General features: G+C 42.9%; 1 protein-coding gene across 9 annotated transcripts in view; it reads left to right on the top strand.

The window, feature by feature from the left end:
* LOC137327994 (leucine-rich repeat-containing protein 4C-like) overlaps positions 1-22,656 on the top strand; it is a 542,247-nt gene that overhangs the window by 338,414 nt on the left and 181,177 nt on the right. For 7 of the 9 annotated variants that reach the window (XR_010964588.1, XM_067994036.1, XM_067994039.1 and 4 more), the window contains one exon: positions 19,047-19,195. The exons of 1 other annotated variant lie outside the window; for it this stretch is intronic. The gene's annotated coding sequence lies outside the window, so the exon portion shown is untranslated. Of the gene's footprint in view, positions 1-5,272; positions 5,291-19,046; positions 19,196-22,656 lie in introns of those variants that run through there. One more of the 9 variants, XM_067994042.1, reaches the window with a different exon arrangement.

Raw genomic sequence — 22,656 nt, 5'->3', positions numbered from 1 at the left:
AAACCGCCCAATAAAACCTGTCCATTTCACACACAATCGCAGGTCACTGGAGCCACTAAACGTGACTTCCAGGTTTGCCGTCCGAAAGCTGCGCAGCGGGCTGTCAGCTGGAGGAGCTCTATTTAAAGGGGCAGTCCTCCAATGGCTGCTCCTGGAACAAACACCCACACAGCACAATGGAGCAGCACAGGGAAAAGGCTGCTCCAAGATTTAGCAATGCTGCATTCCAGGTGCTACTGGATGGAGTGAGGAGGAGGAGGAGGGATGTGTTTTACCCGGCGGACGGGAGGAAGTGGCCTGCCTCTGCCACCAAGAAGGCCTGGCTCGAGGTGGCAGAGGAGGTCACCAGCAGCAGCAACATCTCGTGCACCTCGGTCCAGTGCAGGAAACGTTTTAATAACCTAACTAGGTCAGCCAAAGTGAGTACACTTACTCATTCTCCCACACTCTGTCTTCCACATCACCGCCCCCACCCCCCAACTCATTCTGCACTGCCAACACTAGTCTATCACATCACTCCTCACACCCACTTAAGGCTCATCCTCAACTTACCTGCACTTCCTCAGCACTTCCTCACCTCCCCACTACTCACCCCACCACTACCACTCAACCCAATCCACATACAATGTCATGGCTCTGTCTCATACTCACACCCTGATGCATCTCTTTCACGGTCAGCCCCACCCAAACCAATGCATTAATCGGTTGGCCATGTCACCATCACTCACTCATGCGTCTGTACTGTCTCCCCTTACAGGAAAAGAGAGCCCAGAATGCACGGGAGAGGGCGAGGACAGGAGGGGCAGAGGAGGTCACCAGCAGCAGCAACATCCTCACAGACGCGGAGCAGGAGGCGCTGGAGCAGAGCCGCAGCCTCGAGTGCCTGTCCGTCGGGGACGCCGAGACTGGCACCTGACAAAGGTCTGGTGACAGAACTTTAACATTCATCACACACAATATGAATTGATGTTAACATGCCTTGCCATCTTCAGCACCTCAGTATGCTCAGCACAACATGACACATCTGTGATCATGCTTAATATTGCCTTCTGTTCTCTTACAGGGCCTTCAGTGACCGCTGTGATGTCAGAGGGCGATTCCTCAGAGTACCTGCCGGCCTCTGAGGGGGCACCGTCACATCTTAACGAGCCATCCACCAGCACAGATACACACCTCGGGGGGTCCCAGTCCGCAGTTAGTTGGGGTCGCACATGGTGAGTTACCACACACATAAGAGCACGAGCAGACACTGGTGGCAGGGGCAGATGTGGAGAGTCCGCATCGGTGGGAGCACTCCTCTCCAGGCTCTGCTCAGCTGGACACAGATGTTGAACCCTGGGGGCCATCCTTTAAAAGGAGAATGATCGAGGGACAGCTGATATTTGCGAGGTACTGGAACAGGTGCCATGCGCACTCTCCGCAATAGCACAGAGGATGGAGGAGTCCAACTCCTGCATGAGTGGAATGGTGGCACAGGTAATGGAGGGAATCTCTGAGATACTGTCACAGGGACATGAGGGCATCGCTGAGATAGTGTCATAGGTGAGTACAGGAATGACTGCAATGGAGGGAAGGCTATCCTCCATGGAGTTTCAAGCACGGCTCACAACCAAGTCCATTCGGACGTTCGGACATAGGGTGAGCAACTTTCTACCACCTGAAACAGGCAGGCAGATACACTAGCACTGGCCTTACAAGGCTTCACGCATGTCCTCCAAACTATCGTCCAGCAGAGTGGTAGGAGTGATGTGGGCCTGGTCCAGGGGAGGGATGATGGCGAAAGAGGATATGGAAGTGGGGACGCCACTCAAAGCGCCCCCACATCTCACCCGTTGCCCCGCTCTCAACCAGTACCCCTAATGCTGCCTCCTCTCCAGGTGGTCGAGTCTGCCCCTGCACAGGTGCAGGTGGAGCAGTCTTTGGAGGGGCCCTCATGGGCACCAAAACCCAGAGGGCGTAGGCCCAAAGCATCTAATCGATCAGGGCATGAACAAGAGCAACCTGCCACTATCTCTGCTGCAGCCACAGGGGATGCACCACGTAGAAGTAGCCGGAAATGAAAGGCGAAGGTTTTGTAAGCAGGAAGGGGATGTACATGGGTGTTTGACAGTTGGTCATGTTTTTTATTTATATTTGCTTTTTGTAAAACTCACATTATCATTGTCACTACTACTGCCACGTCTTGGCCATGCTTGACTGGCTTCTGTAATAGGGCCCTTTCATGAGGTTCACCATGAACGCTGATACTTGATGCCACCCAATGGGTCACTCTACAGTGGGCGTATGTGTAGTTGCAAGACTGTTTTGTGCAGTGGAGGGGCGGGGGGGGTTTGCTGGTGTGGGCACTGCTCTGTCCAGGTGGTGTGACTACTGGACTCTTCACACTGTCTGATGTTAGGAGAACCGTTCACGTATCAGTGACTCCCTGGCCTCACGAGGAGCCAGATGAGCCGCTCTTCTGCCCATGGATTGTTCCTCCTCCTGCACCTCCTCCTCCTCCTCAATGTGGGTGGCAGATGTGGATGGGGCCTACTCAAGCGGCACCCCTGCCATGTTGTGCAGGGCAAAACACCCGACTATAATGCGTCCCACTCTGTCTGGTGCGTACTGAAGCGCTCCCCCAGAACAATCAAGGCACCTGAAGCGCATCTTGAGCAGCCCTACAGCATGCTCAATTGTGGACATGGTAGCGATGTGTCTGTCGTTATATCAACGCTGTTGCTCGATGGTGGGGTTCCTCAGAGGTGTCACGAGCCACGTGTACAGGGGGTATCCCTTGTCCCTGAGGAGCCAGCCCTTACAGGTGTGCGGTGCGTGGAAGAGGGGCGGGATGTTGGATTCCCGGAGGATGAAGGAATCATGGCAGCTGCCAGGGTATCTGGTGCACAGGTGAAGGAATCTCTTGCGGTGGTCACAAACGAGCTGATTGTTGATGGAGTGATAGCCCTTCCTGTTGATGAACAGTCCTGGCTCGTGTGGAGGTGCTCGTATTGTTATATGGGTGCAATTGATTACACCCTGCACCCGTGGGAAGCCAGCCACAGCGTGGAATCCCACTGCCTTCTCCGTCTGGCTGAGGTCGTCCATGGGGAAATTGACGTAGTGCGAGGCCCTGTGAAACAAGCCGTTGGTGACCTGCCTTATGCACTTGTGTGCAGACGACTGAGAGACCCCGACGATGTTTCCGGTGGCACCCTGGAATGATCCGGAGGTGAAGAAGTTGAGGGCAGTGGTGACTTTGTCAGCGACAGGTAAGGAGATGCTGCTTGGCCCAGCCAGGAGCACCTCGGCATGAAGGAGGCTGCAGATGTCTGCGACTACCTGACGACTGACTCTGAGCCTCCGTATGCACTGCTCCTTAGAGAGGTCCAGGAAGCTAAGCCTCGGTGTGTAGACCCTGTTGCGAGGGTGGTGCCTCCTGCGACGTCGCTCTCTCTGTTGGTGCCCTCTGTGCTCTTGTGCAGGTGCCTGTGATGCAGCACTGTGTTGTGGAGCTCCACATGGCGGAGGTGGACGTCATGCCTGGTGAGGCTGGTGATGTTGCTCGTCCTCGGATGTGGTGGTGAATGCAGCCATGTTGCCCCCCCATCCTGATGGTGCCAGTTTGAGGTGGTCCGCAAAGTAATTACATATGTTTGAGCAGCAGAGTTTTGGGTGGAAAGTGAGAATTTTGAGTGAAAACACAAAGGTCTTGCAGCCAAAACTTTGTCTGAAGTGTCAGAGTGCTCTGCTGCAATAAATGACGCTTTCTTCCCATCTGTCAAATTAGCATTTGCATCTCCCACTGACTGCTGGCTGAAACACATTTGTGCAACAGGGAGTGTTTCCCACAGCACGGGAAACACACTGAGGATGCTTCAAAATCGCACCCCTGCCAAAATGTCAAGTCAATCAAGTAGTTCAATTACCTCACCAACGGACAAACTATGCAAATTATCATCCCGCCGGCTTTAATTGCCGCTGGGACTTCCGCATTCGGGAGGCCGGACGCATCAATGGGGAACCCGGAAGTCAACGGGTTGGAGCCGGGTTCCGAACCCGCTCGGTATTTCAGCCATTTTCGGAGCTCCCCCGGCCCAGAAGCACCCACCCCTTCACCCAAAATTCGGCCCCCAGGTGTTTTGGCTTGTTTAGGCATGACAACTTCCTTTAAATCCAATCACAGTACATAAGCAGTTTTAAAAAGAACTGGCTGCTCTTCAGGGTCCTGTACCAAGTTTAATTTGATACAATGTTGAAAGTTTAATTGATTAAAGGCTGGGGAGAAGAATAGTTTAAACAAACATGTTGTGAGATTGGTTCAGTTTGTATATGACTGACAGTTGTTTCAGCTGTCACTCAGTCGCTAGCACTCTCGTCTCTGAGTCAGAAAGTTGTAGGTTCAAGTCCCCCCCAGAGACTTGAGCACAAAATCTAGGCTGATAGTACTGCACTGTCGGAGGTGCCGTCATTCAGATGAGACGTTAAATCGAGGCTCCCTCTGTCCTCAGGTGAACGTAAAAGATCGCATGATACCATTCAAAGAAGCGTTGGGGAGATCTCCTCGTTGTCCTGGCCAACATTTATCTCTGAAACAACATCACTAAAACAGATTATCTGGTCATTATCTCAGTACTATTTGTGGGGCCTTGCTGTGTGCAAATTGACTGCTGCGATTCCTACTTGACAGCAGTGACTACACTTCAAAAATACTTAATTGGCTGTTTGTCGGAAAGCAGTTTGGTGAGCAGACGTACCTCGTTGTAAGGATAAGGTATCTGTCAGCCTGTTTAGAGGCAGCAGACATGTTGGAATCCAGAGTCTCCACGGCCATTGTCATGGCCTGCATGGAGTCATTTGAGAACCACACTTGAAGCTCAATGGAGGCTGCCACTCTCTCCATTGCAGACGTTCTTGCACTTACCTGCGACAACAATCCACTAGTGTTGGAGTTGGACTCCTCCATCCTCTCTGCTTTTGTGGAGAGTGCACATGGCACATTTTCCAGTACCTCAACAAAGGCCCCCGGGGTTTAGCATCTGTGTCCAGCTGAGCAGAGCTTGGAGAGGAGCGTGTCCCTCGATGCAGACTCTCCACAGTGTCTGCTCTTGCTCACTTGTGAGTGGTGAATCACCAGATGACAACCCAACTGACTGTTTAACATGAAGTGCGATTATCTGCGCTGGTGGGTGACTGTATGCCCTGTGACAGTGCACCCTTAGAAGGAATGAGACCCTCTGAGCAATCACTCTCTGCCATTTTGGCAGATTCTTCTTGAAGGCGTGAAGACCCTGGAAGACAACAGAAACAGGTATTAATTATGCATCAGAGAAGTGATAATCTTTCCAATGACTACACTGAGGTCTGGAACAGTTCAATCATTGATAAAATCAATTCATCATGTGTGTGAAAGATGTTAGAGTTCTGTCACCGGCCGTCTGTGGGTTGCCAGTCTCTCCATCTCCAACGGATCACATGCAACAGTCCAACTTATTTCCACGGCCTCCTCCTCCACATCTGTCAGCTCCACTATAAGTGGAGGACCACCTCCAGTTCTGGTCCTCTCCCTTGCACTTTGCGCTCTCTTCTCCAATAAGAGGACAAACAACAGACCTATGAATGACTGAAGGTGACATATTCACCCTATGAATGCTTTCGGTGAGGCTGACCATCAAACAGATGCACCAGAGGATGACTATCAGACAGATACATTACATTGCATGAGGACTGGGTGAGTTGCAGTGGTGGGTGAATAAATGGCCAGTTGAAGAAGTGCATAGAAAGTGGAGGATGGTTGCTGCTGAAACTTAACTGGGTGTGAGGAGTGATGTGATGGAGTAGGCGTGCTGGGGGCGCGGTGAGGGGGGTTGCGGGTTGTTGAACAGAACAGGATGTGGGTGAACCAGCAAATGTACTCACTTTTGCTGACCTGGCTCGGTCATTAAAATGTTTCGTTCACTACATCCAAGACCTGGACACCATGCTTCTGCTGCTCACCTCATCTGCCACCTTCAGCCATGCCTTCTTGGTGGCAGAAGCAGGTTTCTTCCTACTATCAGCTGGGTACAGCACCTTCCTGCTGCTTCGTACAACAACCTCAAGAGATGCGTCAGTGAACCTGGGTGCTGCCTTTACTCCATGTCCTTACATCTCGATGTTTCCTCCTTTCTCCTTCAAAATCCATTTTTGCATTGGCCCTTTAAATAGTGACGTTCACATCACGTCATGCAGGTGTGCAGTACGCCCGCTGCGCAGCTTGGCGACACGAAACCCGGAAGTAAAATTAAGCGCCTTCAATTGAGTTGCGATCACTCAACCCGACACGTTCAAATTATTTCCAGGTTTCCCACCCGCTGAGCTCCATCCGCCATGCTAAAACCATGGACATGCAGTCTGGACAGGAGAATCCGAATTTTGGACTCTTCTGTTCCCCAGTCTGAAGTAGTACCTGTACATAATGTTATCATCTTATTTTGTGGTGGGGAAAGTGAGATTTGTGTTGAATCTTATGTCTGCTTTCCTGCTGCTTCATTAAATCACACTGTTTATTACTGCCAGTGGTTTCTTGGAACAGCAGATAGAAAACAAACAGACTCTGTCATTACCATTGTCATGTAGTGATTTTCACATTACTGATCTGCTGCTTCTCTACGGGCTGAAAATATAGGTAGCGGAAATCAAGAAAATGGCTGCATATGCACACACATTTCCCCTACTTTATTTCAATCGGCGCCTTAACAGCGCAAAAGGAACAAATCAAATATCTAGTCACAGCTGTCTGAGTGCTGTATTGATGCTGCTACAGGAAGCCATGTTGACTCCTGGACAGCAAGACCATACTTGTTTTGGAGTACAGGGAACTCAGTAGTAGATTCTGTTGCTGTCTGTTCAATCTACTTGCCTTCAAATTGGTCTGTCTTGCAGTCGAAAGAGATGAGGTAGGTGTTGGGTACTTTAAAGTTTGGGAGTGCGGCCTGTTTGTTCCTTGTTTATTAGTAAATGGGTGTAAATTTAGACAAATGTGCAAACTGAAGCTTTTTGTATGGTGGAGAAGAATATATTAGAATTCTTAGAAACAGGAAAATTACATTAGGCCCAGCAAGGGCATTTTTTTTTTGAAAGGTTTCAATCTCATCTCCCCACATTAGATCTCAAATGAAAATTGAATTGAAGAATTACACAAACAAAAAAGCTAATTCCTTCAAGAGAGTAGTTGGCATAAATCTGTGATTTTAATAAGTCATCACTGCCACTAGGTACGAGGAAAGTGTTGTTTCTTTCCTCTTTCAGGACTAAATAAGATTTCACAAATATTGTCTGTTACAAGTACTGTACAGTGTACATGGACTAAAGGCTGACAGTTTACTCCCATCTGGTACTGATTGGCTCAAGCATTTTTCAATTTTAGCTCCTGCTGTAAACTTGGCAAATTGTATACTCACCATGAAGCTGACATTCAAGAACAGTACAAGCTGTGCTGGTGATGGAGGGGCCAATATGCATTTATCTTGCATCTCAGAGAGATACACAGCTGTATAAACGCTGTATGCCTACTGAACAAACAGCATTCAGCCCCTGTATGAGACACAAATGCTGGATTTATTGTACACATACTAGGGTCAGGCTAGTGTTAAAGCACTGTATGGATATGTATATATATGGAACTATGTGTCACATTTTGTTTGATAACACTCCTGTGAAGCACCTTGGGATATTTTATTACGTTAAAGGTGCGATATAAATTCAAGTTGCATATAACATAAAACTTTTATTTGGTGGTCACCTTCTTAGTTGAGTCAGCAGTTAAGCCCTTTGAAAACAGTAAGAGGATTTTTTATACTGCTTTGTTTTAATATTCACTTGTTCATTGAGATACGAGAAGGCAGTATAGTGAACTCAACATTTTACTATTTATTCCATTAAGCCTCAGCATCGCGCACTCCCATCAGATACCACACAGTTAATTGGCAGAGCAAACGCGATGGGCCGAATGGCTTCTTTCCGTGCTGTAAAATTCTATGAATTGCTGAATTTACTAATTAGTGCTGAATTATAATCGGTTTGTGCTGTGGTCCTACACCCACTGGAAACTGAGTTAAAACTGACAACTCCTTTTTCTTGGGCTCATTAAACTATCTGAGAGGAAATGTTCATCTCATCAGCCTGGGCCAGTCGCATAAATACTGTGGCTACAAGAGCAGGTCAGAAGCTGGGTATTCTGCGGCGAGTGACTCACCTCCTGACTCCCCAAAGCCTTTCCACCATCGACAAGGCACAAGTCAGGAGTGTGATGGAATACTCTCCACTTGCCTGGATGAGTGCAACTCCAACAACACTCAAGAAGCTCGACACCATCCAGGACAAAGCAGCCCGCTTGATTGGCACCCCATCCACCACCCTAAACATTCACTCCCTTCACCACCGGCGCACTGTGGCTGCGGTGTACCATCCACAGGATGCACTGCAGCAACTCGCCAAGGCTTCTTCGACAGCACCTCCCAAACCCGCAACCTCTACCACCTAGAAGGAAAAGGGCAGCAGGCACACGGGAACAACACCACCTGCACATTCCCCTCCAAGTCACCCAACATTCTGACTTGGAAATATATTGCCGTTCCTTTATCGTCGCTGGGTCAAAATGCTGGAACTCCCTACCTAACAGCACTGAGGGAGAACCTTCACCACACGGACTGCAGTGGTTCAAGAAGTCAACTCACCACCACCTTCTCAAGGGCAATTAGGGATGGGTAATAAATGCTGGCCTCGCCAGCGACACCCACATCCTATGAATGAATAAAAAAAAATAATCAAACAGATTGTTTCAAGACCTGAAGTATTAGTTAGAAGTGTTTAACAGAGGCATCTTGTGTATCTCGGTAACTAATTTTGAAAGTTTATATCCAGCAGTGGCAGTTTTAAATAGTGACAGTTTGGGGATTCATGATTTATATATATAACTGGCACTGAGATGGATTAATTGAAATAAACCAGGTTCTCACACAATGGTCTTCAAATTACATTGGGTGAATATTAGGTTGTGAATACTTAATGCATTTATATTAAATTCCTTTGTCCACTATTTCAATGGAGATGTAAAGTCATTTAAATAAGTGGGTTAATACCTCCACTAATAGAGTGAACAAAAGCATTTCATATGAAAGTATTTGTTTGCAAATATTCATGCAGCATAATTTCAAAGCCAAAGGATTTCTGACATTCCTGTCTGTCATTTTGAGGAACCATATGGAGTTTTTATTTGTTGTTACTTTCACCTCGTGATTCAGAAAGTTGTGGGCTGCAGGACATGAGCACATTCACATAGGTTGATACTTCATGCAGTACTGAAGGCATGCTGCAATGTCAGAAGTGCTATCTTTTGAATGAGGTGTTAAACCAAGGCCTCGTCTGCCTGTTCAGGTGGATGTAAAAAGATCCCATGGTGCAGTTTGAGGAATAGCAATGAGTTTTCCTAGTGCCCTGGCCAATATCCTCCCTCAGCCAATGCCACCAAAACAGATTAACTGGTTATTTATTGCATTGCTGATTATGGGACCTTGCTGTGTACAAATTTGACTGCTGCATTTGCCTACATAACAACATTATTACAATACAAAAAATAATAAAAATAATTGCCTTTAAAGAGTTTTGAGACGTCTTTAGGATGTGATAAGGTTCTATATAGATGCAAGTTCTTTATTTCTATGAGGTAAATTGTATATTTTATAGATATTCATTATAAAAAAATTCTTGGATATGGAAAGTGTGCTAGACTCACCAAAGTAATACCTCTGTTAAAGAGGTAATAAATTGGGTTACTTTCAACCAGTCAACCTAACATTAATAGTGGATAAGCTTCTAATTATATCGGATAGAATTACCACTCATGTAGAAAGACATGGTTAATTAAGGACATTCAGCACAGATTTATAAAAGACAAGTCATATCCAGAAATATAGTTCTGTAAGGAAAGAATGGTATATTGATAAAGGAACTTTAGTGGATGTTATGCATATGGATTTTCAAAAGATGTTGCTAAAATTAAAATGCACCGTATTAAAGGGATTGTATGGATAGGAAGTTAGTTAAAGGGCAAAATACAGGGAGCTGTGGTTCATGGATGTTTTCCAGACTGGACGGATGTAAATAGTGATCAAAAGTAAAATACTGTGGATGCTGGAAATCTGAAATAAAAACAGAAAATGCTGGAAATGCTCAGCAAGTCAGGCAGCATCTGTGGAGAAAGAAACAGAGTTAACGTTTGAGGTCGATGACCTTTCGCCAGAACTCTGAATCTGAAACTGTTTTTATTATTATTACTGTAAGTAGTGGTGTCTCACAGGGGTCACTATTCAAACCATTGCTCTCCTCAGTTTAAATAGCATTGGCAGGCAACACAGATGAATATAGACCGCTTCGTACTTTGGACAGATAAACGTCATATGAAATTTTATTCAGAGAAATGTGAGGTGATACATTTTGGGAGGAAGAATAAGGAGAAATAATGACAACATTTTAAAAGGAATAAAAGAGCAGAGAAACTTAGGGGATCAGATGCACACTTTTTTAAAAGTGGGAGGACAAGTTAACAAATCTGCTTTTTAAAAAAAAACTCACATGGAATCCTAGGTTTTATAGAAAGGGGTATGTAGCAAAGAGGGAAAGAGGTTATGTTACCCTATACAAACCACTGTTTAGGTCACAGTAAGCATAGTGTGTCCAGTAAGGAAGTCCTACTTTAAGATGGGAAGGCAATAGACAGGGTACAGAAGAGATAATACCATAATGAAAGGCTTTAGTTGTGAGGAGACGAGATAAACCAAAGTTTTTTCCAAGGGAACAAAGAAAGCTAAAAAGAGATGTGGTAGTGATGTTCAAAATGATGAGGGGTTTTGATGAAGTCATTATGAAAATAATATTTTTGCCTGGTTGGTGATTCTATAACGAAAGGGCAGACAATTTTAGAGTAGACAGGGCTGATGGCCGGCGCGGACACGATGGGCCGAAGGGCCTCTATCCGTGCTGTATAACTCTATGACTCTAATTAAGATCATCGTGAATGAAGGGAAAGGCTAGGAAAATTTATTTTATGGAGAAGTCTGTTCGGACATGGAATGCATAATGCCTAATAGCTTTTAAAAGAGAATTGGATAAATATTTGAAAAAGAATGAAATCAAAAGGGTGAGGGGAGCGGGCTGGGAAATAAGACTGTGTGGACAGTTCTTCAGAGAGCTGGTGTCGATGTGATGAACTGAATGATTTCCCTCTGTGCTATTAAAGTCTAAGACTCAGAATAAATGGTGACAAACAAATAACTTATGTAAGCACTTTGATGAAAGCATAACATATGGTATTATAGTATGTGGTAAGTACTAACATGCCTCAAGGTCATTTTTAAAATAGTGGCACTAAGCTATTAATTATTTTGTATACAGTGTTAAGAATTTGTTTTGCCTGATGTACTAAGTCGCACCTGGTTATAAACAATTTTAGGAATGCTTTTACCAAGCATTTCAGTAGTAAGTGAACACGACTCCTATAACAGATATTTTCTGTCCATGTATTGTAAATCCTTTCAGCACTTAAACGTCTTACATAGAATTACATAGAATTTACAGCACAGGAACAGGCCATTCAGCCCAACAGGTCCATGCCGTGTTTATGCTCCACACGAGCCTCCTCCCTCCCTACTTCATCCAACCCTATCAGCATGTCCTTCTATTCCTTTCTCCCTCATGTACTTATCTAGCTTCCCCTTAAATGTAACAATGCTAATCACCTCAACTACTCCATGCGGTAGCAAATTCCACATTCTAACCGCTCTCTGGGTAAAGAATTCACATGGCTCTGGTGTATGAGTGGAAAGTTTCAATGATTTAATAGAGAACAGAGGGATTATTCAAATGCAGAACGATAATGGATTTCTTTCATAAACTCAAGGTCAGCCTTTACCGAGCACAACTCATACAGAAAAATCAGTTTGCGTATATGGTGCATTTAAGAACATAAGTAACATCAATTTTGAATTTTAAATGATGTTTTTACAATGTGGGGTTGAAGTGGATTTAGGCACAATCAGCAGGCAATTAAAATCACGTGATTTTCATAATCTTTCTGCTAATCTTCATTAATGAACACCACTTCTATGGTGCTAATTCTTCACCACAAATTCTCATAAAGGTACTTGTCATTCATCCTTTTCTTATTTGCAAAAGTTCATTCCTTTCATTGGAGGATTAAAGATCTATCCTAATCAACCCATAGCACAGGGAGATAGGTTTGGTTCTGTTGTCCAGGAGACCGAGATACAGAACATAGAGCATTGATCAGGATTTGTGGCATGTGGTCTATTTGTATTCTGAGAGTGGAATTGACTACCAATTATCAATCAATCAACACCAGGATCCTGTTTAATTTTCCACTTTAAAGTTTCTATTAAACAATGTCATCCTGACGCAGCTGAAAATTGCATTTTTAGATTTGGATTCAGTGCACATTTTCAAAATGTTGAATATTCAGTTGAACTTGGACTTCAGATTCAGCGGGTGTAAAATGTAAATCATACAAATCCAACTTCAAAAATTCAATGTGAAATAAAGCCTGTTGCCAAGTCAAATTCCACTAGAGCCCCAGGAATTTGAGATATGTACTACGACTAGACTTTTTGGGGACTCAGAATGCATTGCCCAAACTTGAGGCACAGGGACCCAGACACAATCTTTGCCCCATCCAGAAAATGAATACAAACTTTTGGAAAAAAAACTATAATAAAAATGTTGAAACATTATTTTTTGTAGTGTGTTCTTCACCTTCCCTGGCAAAATGGGGACTGTTCTATGTATTAGTCAAAATTGAGGAAGGAGGTTTATCCAGTAACACGATAGAAGAAAGAGATATAGCCCCTGAAAATCCATGATCTTGACATAAGATGTGTCCACTGAGAACCTCTGCCATGGACTTTCTAGAGTAATGGCGAGATTCCTAATTTTTCTGCCAATGCCGCTCACCTACGCCACTAGGGTCACATCTAGGGTGCATGCCCGCAAAAGAGGCAGAAAATCCAGAGCAGGAATGCCTGGTTCAGGGGGCATCAGATATTATAACATAGCCTGATCTGTCATGACCTCTCTCGTATAATATTTATTACTTCTGTCTTTCGTTCCAGTGGAAAATCCATAGAAACCTTTCCTGTAATAGCTACCTCACTGCAACACCTTTTTCACTTCATGTCCTGTTTCTCTCCTCCTTGTCCGAAGGTGGGGACTGATGCAGGTGGACCTCCAGTACCTCACCATGTGAGAGCCTGGATAGTGAACATTTGTAGGCTGAACCTGATCCTGTTCTAACTCAACTTGCATAAATATACACCTTTCAGCAGGAGTCACCAGATAACAATCAAAAGAAGAACCCCAGCTGATAATTTCCCCTCTCCCTAGACTGGTGACACTGAGGCCATTGGTACTCCTGTGATCAAATCTGGGACCATGCTGATCTGCATGGTCAGGACCAAACCACATGGTGACCATATTGTGACACACTTTGTGTATGTTTTCAGTAGTGTAAATCATGGCTATAATATGAATTTAAAGTGAGATAAGTCAATTTAAAACTAAACATTTACATTTGCTAATGTTCATCCAGCTCATTCCAGGTGGTTTCTGAGATACTGAAATCTATTATACATAACTAAGTGATAATGAAGTGTTTTTGACAATCTCCAGGTATCTGCACTTTTAAGACTTCGGGCAGTATGCAGAATTTAAAATCTGTTTGGACTTCAGCATGAGCAACACAAAGTCAGTTGCACTGATTAAATTCATTCAAACTTTTCCAATTGCTATGTTAATTTGATATGAAGGTTCAGAAGCAAAAAAAAATCCTACCTTCCTTTCAGTGACATTAGTAAAGTCCTCAGATGTGACTTTGCCATTTAAATAAGGCTCCTGCTCATCTGGGTGGCCTTCCTGTGCCTGATTTAAGGCTTTTAAAATGGTGGTGGGGGGGGGGATGTGGGGGCGGGAACATGTTGGGAATGCAGTACAAACCCCCCCCCCATCTCAACCAAGTTGCCTGCTGGGCGCTGGGGGTTAAATTGGCTCTTTCAATTCAGTTTAAGAAATCTGCTTGATCCCAGCAGGAGCCATCTGTACAACAGACTATGTGCTCCAAAGTAAATACAAGATAGAAATTCATCTGAATTGTGCTAGTTGAATGATACACAGGATTCAGGTGCATGATTCTGGCTCGGTGGTAGCATTCCCGCCTCTGAGTTAGAAGTGTTGGGTTCGCGCCCCACTCCAGACAGCCCCGGCAAATGCAGACCGGTGCGCCGGCTCTGAGTACTGGGTGGATATCCAGAGGGGGTACGTATGTCTGATGGGTGTGGATCCCCACCCCCCCAGCCCCCATCATAAGGGTAGGTGGTGGGGCTCTTTAGCCTTGGTTGCTGCCCAACTAGGAGAAGATACTCCAAAGATAAAAACCATGAGGAAACCGCCTCAATTACCCGTCCCTTGTTAGTGGCTCAAGCATCTCGTGTGTGAGACTTGAGTTAGGACCTACCCTAGGGCAGAGCACAATAGACGGATGGACTTCTGAATCAGGCAATTTAAAATGAGGAAGGGAAGGATTCAGACTTAAATCTCAAGTTCAAAAACAAAATCAGTGCTCATCCTTAGTATCTAATAGTTTCAGATTTCAACTACTGATAGTATAGGAATGGTGGGAGCCATGCTCCAAATTAGCAGTAATCATGTCACAAAGCTTCAGCCAATAGTTGTAAATCACTTCTACATTTATGTATTGTGTATATATAATCAGAAATATTATACAGCTATCATTATTTAGCACTTCTACAGATATATGAATCAGCCTATAATCCCATTCTTCCTTCTATGCAAAATTGAGTTCTGATGCCATTTGTTTGATAATGTGAAGATATTTTAATATTGCTCATCAACAAGTCAGCAACTTCCGAGGCAACTTTGCACAATTTTCAATGATACATGAATAATCTCACCTAGGGTATGGAGTAAGTGTCAGCCATGACTCAGTGGTGGCATTCTCGCCTCTTGAGTCAGAAGTTTATGGGTTCAACTCCCACTCCAGAGATTTGAGTACATAATCCAGGCTGACACTTCGGCGCAGTACTGAGGGAGCGCTGCACTGTTGGAGGTGCCATCTCTCAGATGGGACGTTAAACCGAGGTCCCCGTCTACCCTCTCAGGTGGACATGAAAGGCACTATTCGAAGAAGAGCAGAGGAATTCTCCCAGTATCCTGTCCGACGTTTATCCCTTAACCAACACCAGAAACAGATTATGTAGTCATTTCTTTCATTGCTGTTTGTGGGATCTTGCCGTGTGCAAATTGGCTGCCCCGTTTCCTACATTACAACTGTGACTACACTTCAAAAGTACATTATTGGCTGTAAAGCACTTTGGGACATCATGAGGTCATGAGCGGCGCTATATAAATGTAAGTCTTTCCTTAATAGCCCTGTAATAAAGTAATGCAATCTCATAAAAACTTGAATTTTAGATGATCTTAGTTTATGAACCAGGGTATTAAGGCTTGCTACTCAGGCCTGCATATGTCAGCTCACCATTTTCTCTATAGACTGTTCAATGTGTTGGACTAGCTTTCAATTTAATGTAATTAGAATATCCTTGGAAAAGCTGTTACATTTATTCTGTTATTGAAGTCGATTTGTAGTTTAGTGATTGTATTGATTTTCTCAGAATAATTGTCTACTTCAAGTAGCTAACTGGGCTTGTTAAACATAAGTGTAGCTTCTGTTGGCAGCTGTAATGTTCTATAAGAGAGGCAGTGGGGGAGTAAACAGGGCAGGTGGAATGTTAAAATCACCCAGATGAGGTCATCGGGACCCAACTGCAATTTTAACTCAGTGGCCTGAGCAGGAAATGACTTGAGAGTTTCCCGCCAGACCAACCTAGCCGAGAAGTGGATTGGGGCTAGAAGAGGCCCAAAAAGGTAAGTTCTTTAATGTTATTTTTTACTCTCCTTGTGTGTCCAGGAGGAACAGGACAACCCTGGCAGCTGATCATGCCAGTTACCTGTTCTTGGCAGACGGTCTCGGTGCCACAAGATATTTTACCTCATCCCATTAACTTCCCAGTGGGAAGTCGGCCAGTTGGATTTAAATGAGGCCCGGGAGATAAAATACCCTGGGCCTCATTTCTGGAGCAGTGGGTGAATTTCTAACTCACACCGCTATTCTATCACTAAAAACTGGCCCGAAGTTAAAATCGGGGCCATTGTTTCTTCTGTCCGATTTTTGTTTTTATCTCTCAGAACACTTTTTCCCTCTACTGAATTTGTCACTCAGCCTTCGTCAATAAACCTCCTTGCATGACTTGACGTAGTTGATTTCTAGGAGATTTGGAGGCCACAACAAATTGCAATAAAGTTTCAGCTTTTTATAGTCATGTTATATGAGCCTAAGTACATTTTATGATAAGTGCAGACATAACTTTACATTCTTACGGCCATGTAGGGCTAAAAATCTGGTTAATATCTTCCAAAGCTGAATGGTTGGTTTTTACATAACCTTCTGCCACAAACACACACTTTTTTCATGTTAATAAGAGGCTTTAGAATTCCAGCTTTAACAGATTTGTATTTCCAAACCCCAGTAAAGAGTAGTAAATATTGAACCAAACTTAGGACACAAAAATTTCATGGTATCTTTTTGACACATGCCTTCCAGGTTAATGGAATCCTATGTGTCTGTCTACTTATCAGAATTATGCCCAAGCATCACTCTCTAACAGCTGTAATGTGTCAGGAAGAGAAGTAATTTAGAATCTAAAATGGCGTTTCAATTTAATTAAGTCACAGTATTCTGAAGGATCGTGATATTTGATGTCCAATATCTGAAAATATGTATTTTAAAATCTATGTCAGACAAACATAGCACTTAAGAAAAGGTCCATACGGAAAATGTGTAAAGAGCATGTTAAACAGGTGACTATCTTACAGGTTTACTATTAAATGACAGCTGTGATAGTCAGCAAAATACACATTCGCAGTTTCTAAGGCTTTAAATACAATCAATGTAATCCGGGAAAAATCAGCTGAACCAGCGCAAAAGATCAGGGAATTTTAAACGTAAGTGAGTTACACCCAAAACCATTTACGTTTATGTTTCCCGCAATCTTTACGCTGGTTTAAGATTCAATTTGCCCGGATCAAGCCCCGCCCACAAAACTGTCCACGCCCCCAGGTCCACATTGCGAGAGTCCATTGATAACGCTGGTTCGGGAAGGCTCTTCAAATTCAGCTCATTTTCTTAGGCGCACAGGCACTAGTAGGCATGTTTTAAAGGTATTTTCATATCAAAAAATATTTAATTTACTAAGAAACTGACTAGCGTACACCAATGCAACTAGCAAATGGTTCAGTGTAGTTTTTTAAAGTCATTTTCAGTGATTTTAAATCAAGTTATTCACAGGTGGAAGACTTCTTATTAAAAATTCTTATTTTTTCTGATAAACCCATTTCCAGCTGTATTAATAAAACTGCACCAGGTTACCACTCTTAAATACATCAAGGAATACTTTTTAATGGGGAAAAAAAAGAAACAATTGCGTTTTATTACGCTGCCCGATTGCGCTGGTTCATTGACGATTTTACATTTGTGATTATGCAAATTAATTTTATTGGAAACCTGAACTGTAATCTACCCAGCACAATTTCAAACGCATTTTTGGGCGCAATTTCCTGATTGCGGCCAAAGCGGAAACTCTACCCCAATGTATTAATACTGCACAAAGTGATGCTTGAAAACTGCTGCTAGTTCATGTCCACAGTATCAATCATCCTGGAATGATGGTGTTGAAGTATAGTAATCGAAAAAGTTAATCTACGTAAAAAGTTAGCATTATCCTGTGCCCATTTGACCAATGTGCTGCCAGAAATGGAATATCTGGAGTATTTTAAAAACAGCTTCAAATCACACCTTTGAAAATGTTCAGAAACCTTATCACTAAAGTAATAGCAGGCTAGAAGACTGTTGCCACATTCATATTTGAACTGTCTGAGCATTGATTTTTGGCTATCAGTAGGCACCTGATGTAGCTCATATTCTGATTTGTTGGATTTTGAGCTGCTGGGGACATGAAACTGTCTTATAAAGGAAGGGAACTAGTTTACAACAATAACAACTTGCATTTATAGCACCTTTAATGTGGAGAAATGTCTCAAAGTACTTCACTGGAGCATAATCAGACAAAAATTGACATCAAGGCAAAGAAGGAGACATCGGGACAGGTGACCAAAAGTGGTTGGTTTTGAGCTTGGGGCCTAGATAGCTGATGGCACAGCACAGGAAGTAGGGGATGCACAAGAGGCCAGAGTTGGAGGAATGCAGAGTTCATGGAGGATTGTGGGGCTGAATGATGTAAGGCCAGGTAGGTATTTGAGAGTTTTTCAGAACATTTCCTCTGCAGGTTAAATGGGTTGAATATATAATAGATTGTGCATGATCTGTTGAAAGAATGGGCTGAATAACCATTTCTTGTTCCATTCTTCCTTCTGCTTTTATGAAATATTGTTTGTGACGATGGGATCTCATATTAAAGGACTGCCATCAAAGGGGTTGGCTTTATGGTTAAAGGAGGAACTTTTATCCTGAATAAAACTAATTAAAACAAACTAGTTAAAAATACAATCGTTATAGTAACTTGCATTACACTTTTACATCAATTTGGATTAATTTGACCCAATTCAGTTAATGAATCTAGTTTAGAAACCAACTTGTGAAAAGTGGCTAAATAAATTTAAATTGTAATATTAAAAAAAAGACAATTTCCATAGGAACAACAAACCTAAAAATATTCCTTAGATTTTAGTCACTCACAAGTCATCAAACTTCACTGTAAAGGAACAGAGGTGATATGACTTCAAATTTATCAGTTTTGGCTGCAGAACTATCCCATCATTTTTGATTTCTTAAAACCTGAAGAGAAATATTTTCTGTTATCATTTAGTATATTTGACTGAAGAACACAGGCCTGACATAATGACGTAGTTTTATTCTTCACACTCAGGTATTCCCACGGGCAGAAGAAGTAGTACTGGTGCCATTATTTGAAGAGTTGTTGTGATATTATCTGCCATTGAAAACCTGAGGTTTCTATACTCACTTGAAGGAAGCAGCTGTTGCACAGTGAAGAGACTGAAAGCATAAGGAGAGGAGGTATGAGTCTCATTACAAGATGAATTTTAAAGAGGCGATGTGGTGTACTTCTTGGATGTCAGCAGTGACTCTGTGCGGTTTCATGAAAGAGAGAAACTATCAGGACAATGTTCTTTGTTACATGAATCACTTCTCAACTCATGAAATTCATCAAGATTTATATTATCATTGCAAAACAAGAACACAGCATTCGAGCAAAACACAAGCAACTTACAACAACTACAACAAGCATTTACACAGCCCCTTTAACGTGGCAAAAATGCCCAAGACACTGCACAGGAGTATTATCAAACAAAATTTGATACCGAGCCACATAAGGAGATATTAGGACAGGTGACCAAAAGCTTGGTCAAAGAGGTAGGTTTTAAGGAGCGTCTTAAAGGAGGAGAGAGAGGTAGGGAGGCGGAGAGATTTAGGGAGGGAATTACAGAGCTTAAGGGAGGCAGTTGAAGGCACGGCCGCCAATGGTGGAGTGATGAAAATCGGGGATGCGCAAGAGGCCAGAATTGAAGGAGTGCAGAGCTCTTGAAGGATTGTAAGGCTGGAGGAGGTGACAGAGATAGAGAGGGATGAGGCCATGGAGGGATTTGAAAACTTAATGAAATGCTGGTGGATATTTGCCATCTCACTTATTGAAAACAATCATTTTTTTCAAGAATGCTTTTGTAATATTATGGTGAATACGTTAATTAGAAATTATGGGATAGCCAGTTCTTTGCTTGCTGAGGTTTGTTCTACATCTTTCTAAGAGCTTCACTGGGAAATAGATGGTCTTCAAATGTGACTAGGAGTTGTTTAGTGATAAATAATGCAATTTATTTTACAAAACCATGAAGTAACAGCTAATTGGGAATGTTGTAAAAGCTGTAAGACTGTCTCAGCACTCCTGCAACCATTATAAACTACTTCCTATGAAAGTCTCAATTGCTTTAACAGAAAAGGATAGTAGACTGGTACCAGTATATTAGAACTGGAAACCTCACGACATGACATTGAATAATAGTCACAAGTACATTGTGATAGTTAGATCGCCAGTTGTGAAAACATTGTGGCCAGCAGGGAACCATTTCCTATATTGTTTATACCATGAAGCATGGATAGTTGTGAACATTTTCCTTGGAGGGGAAATGAATGAAACATTAGAATACGTAACTATTTAATTCTGTAGAGGCGGACTATTACATGGCTACGTCCTATGAGTTGGTTCAACGTGCGCCCTTGCTATGGCGTATTGTTAAGATTCTTCATTATCCTGGAATTGGTGGTACCAATTTCATGGTATAAATCTTGGAAAATGCCTGGCAACTGTTATTCTAGAGGAAGCCCAGACTGCAAAGCAAAATTTATTTTTCATTTTCTGTTTAAAAGGGAATTGTAATTATGGTAAAATGTTTTCAAAATGCATGTTTTTTTATATAAAGGAAGGCATAAAACATGATTAGCAATGTGATAATGTCATCATGAAATTGACAATGTCAAGAATAGAAATTAATTTTGTTATAATTTAATTAAAAACACAGCATTTGTATTAAGAAAGATGATTTTGACCTCGAGCCGGGAAGGGGGCGGGGGGGATCAAATTGCGTACGGAAAACCTGGAAGTACGGGTTTACCGGACATCCTTACGATTTTGACGTAAGGACGTAATTTATTTTCTTTGTCGGTTTGCCGTCCGACTGAGCAGCCAGGGAGAGGATTGTAGGGATGGCGGTGGTGGGGGGGGGGGTATGATGGGCACAGGGCAGAGGGCACTGACGGGCATGGGTGGGCACAGTGGCACTGGTGGGCATGGTGGCACCGGTGGGCATGGGGGGATGTAGTCAGTCATGGGAGGGAGGGATCGGGGGTCAGTCACGAGGGGGGTTGTCGGGATCGGAGGTCAGCGTGGGGGATCGGGCCTTCTCGCCTCCTTCCACATGGCGTGAAGGAGAAGGCCCAGGAATCTCGGTCCCCAAGGGTTGAAATTGCAAATCCTGCAAAAATGGAGGCCTGCAGCCGCCTTGAAAGGTTTTAGTCACCAACCCGCCTCCCTGGGAGTGGGTTGGTCTCCCGCCCCAGTGAAAACCGGAAATGGGTGGGTTGGAGGCGGGTCTAAAATGGTTGCGATTTTGAATGCCCCCCACCCCACCCGTTTTTCAATGTTAAAATCATGCCCAATGTGTCTGCTGCAACATGATTCTGCTGATGAATCATAGCTGGAGTTTTTAAAGAGGACTGTTCCCAGGTGGGAAAAAAGGAAGATCAAAAAGTCACCAATATTGCCCCTTTAAATCAAGGCTATTTGGCCTAATAGTTGAAATTTTATACTGTTTAATAAAGATTAGTTCAGTCAATTTATTAGCTTAATGATTTGAAATCTGCACCTTGTTGAAGTTTGGTCAGTATAATGACATCTGCTTGGTTGCTGATTGGTTGCTTTATCTATACATTTACACTTATTTACTTATAATTCTTGCCAGTCAATCTCGCTCGGCATTAATTTTATTAATTTCAACATTTCTTACATTTATTTAATGTGGTATTAATATTTAAGTGCTCAGTGGCATGGAACTGAGCTTCGAGGATAAATGAACAAATTAACGCTGTTGAGTCTATTACCCTGAGAGAGCATGTTGTATATAGAAAAGCTGTGTATAATCTTGGTAGTATTTGATGTAGTTATGGAAACTAAGAGAGATGGTATTGAAGATATCCTTCTCCTTGAGTTATTCAGAATTATGAATCTGCATTCAACATTTCAGTGAAAACCCTTGATCTTCTGTATTTTATGACATTTAATTGCATTGAATAAGGAAAGGCCCTGGTGAATGAGAGTCAGTATTATTTGAAGTTAAATTATCAATCTATAAATCAAAGAGCAGAGCAATATCTGTTGGTGGGAGTTTGACAGCCCAAACCTGTTAAACACAGGTTACAACCATATTTGTATGAAGTGAAATAAAAGCATAGCTGAATATTTATGTTACCAAGAATTTGTTTTATCTTGTGACCATAGTAATATGTAGCCCATTTTAGTCGAGTGTGAATTATGAAATGTTTATGATACCGTACTGAATATTAATGAATTAACTCCTCAGGGCAACCAACATCCCTGACATAGGCAGTATTTCAATTTTACTTTTGTTTTTTTTTCACTGTTCATACAAAGACATCCTTAGGAGGACATTGCTTTTCTCGTTAAAGACCGAAATCCATGACACGTAATCGCATTAACCACTTGATTACTGAGCAGCCTTTGCCACTTTCAAAATAAAGGTATTCCCATTATAAAACATCTGCACAAACTATTTCTAGTAAATGGCAAACAAGAGCATTAGTACATTAATGTGTCATATCATGGAATAGCTGAGCATGGGTTCAGCATAGTAATTTGCAACATGGAAAATTCTTGACCTGAATTAAATCAACTCCAGTCAATCTATATGTCCTTTGGGTACTTCCTAATAGCCTGGGTGAAAAGT

This window comes from Heptranchias perlo, chromosome 12 (assembly GCF_035084215.1).
Source record: "Heptranchias perlo isolate sHepPer1 chromosome 12, sHepPer1.hap1, whole genome shotgun sequence".
Taxonomy (NCBI): Eukaryota; Metazoa; Chordata; class Chondrichthyes; order Hexanchiformes; family Hexanchidae; genus Heptranchias; species Heptranchias perlo.
This window is presented reverse-complemented; position numbering and strand designations above follow the sequence as displayed.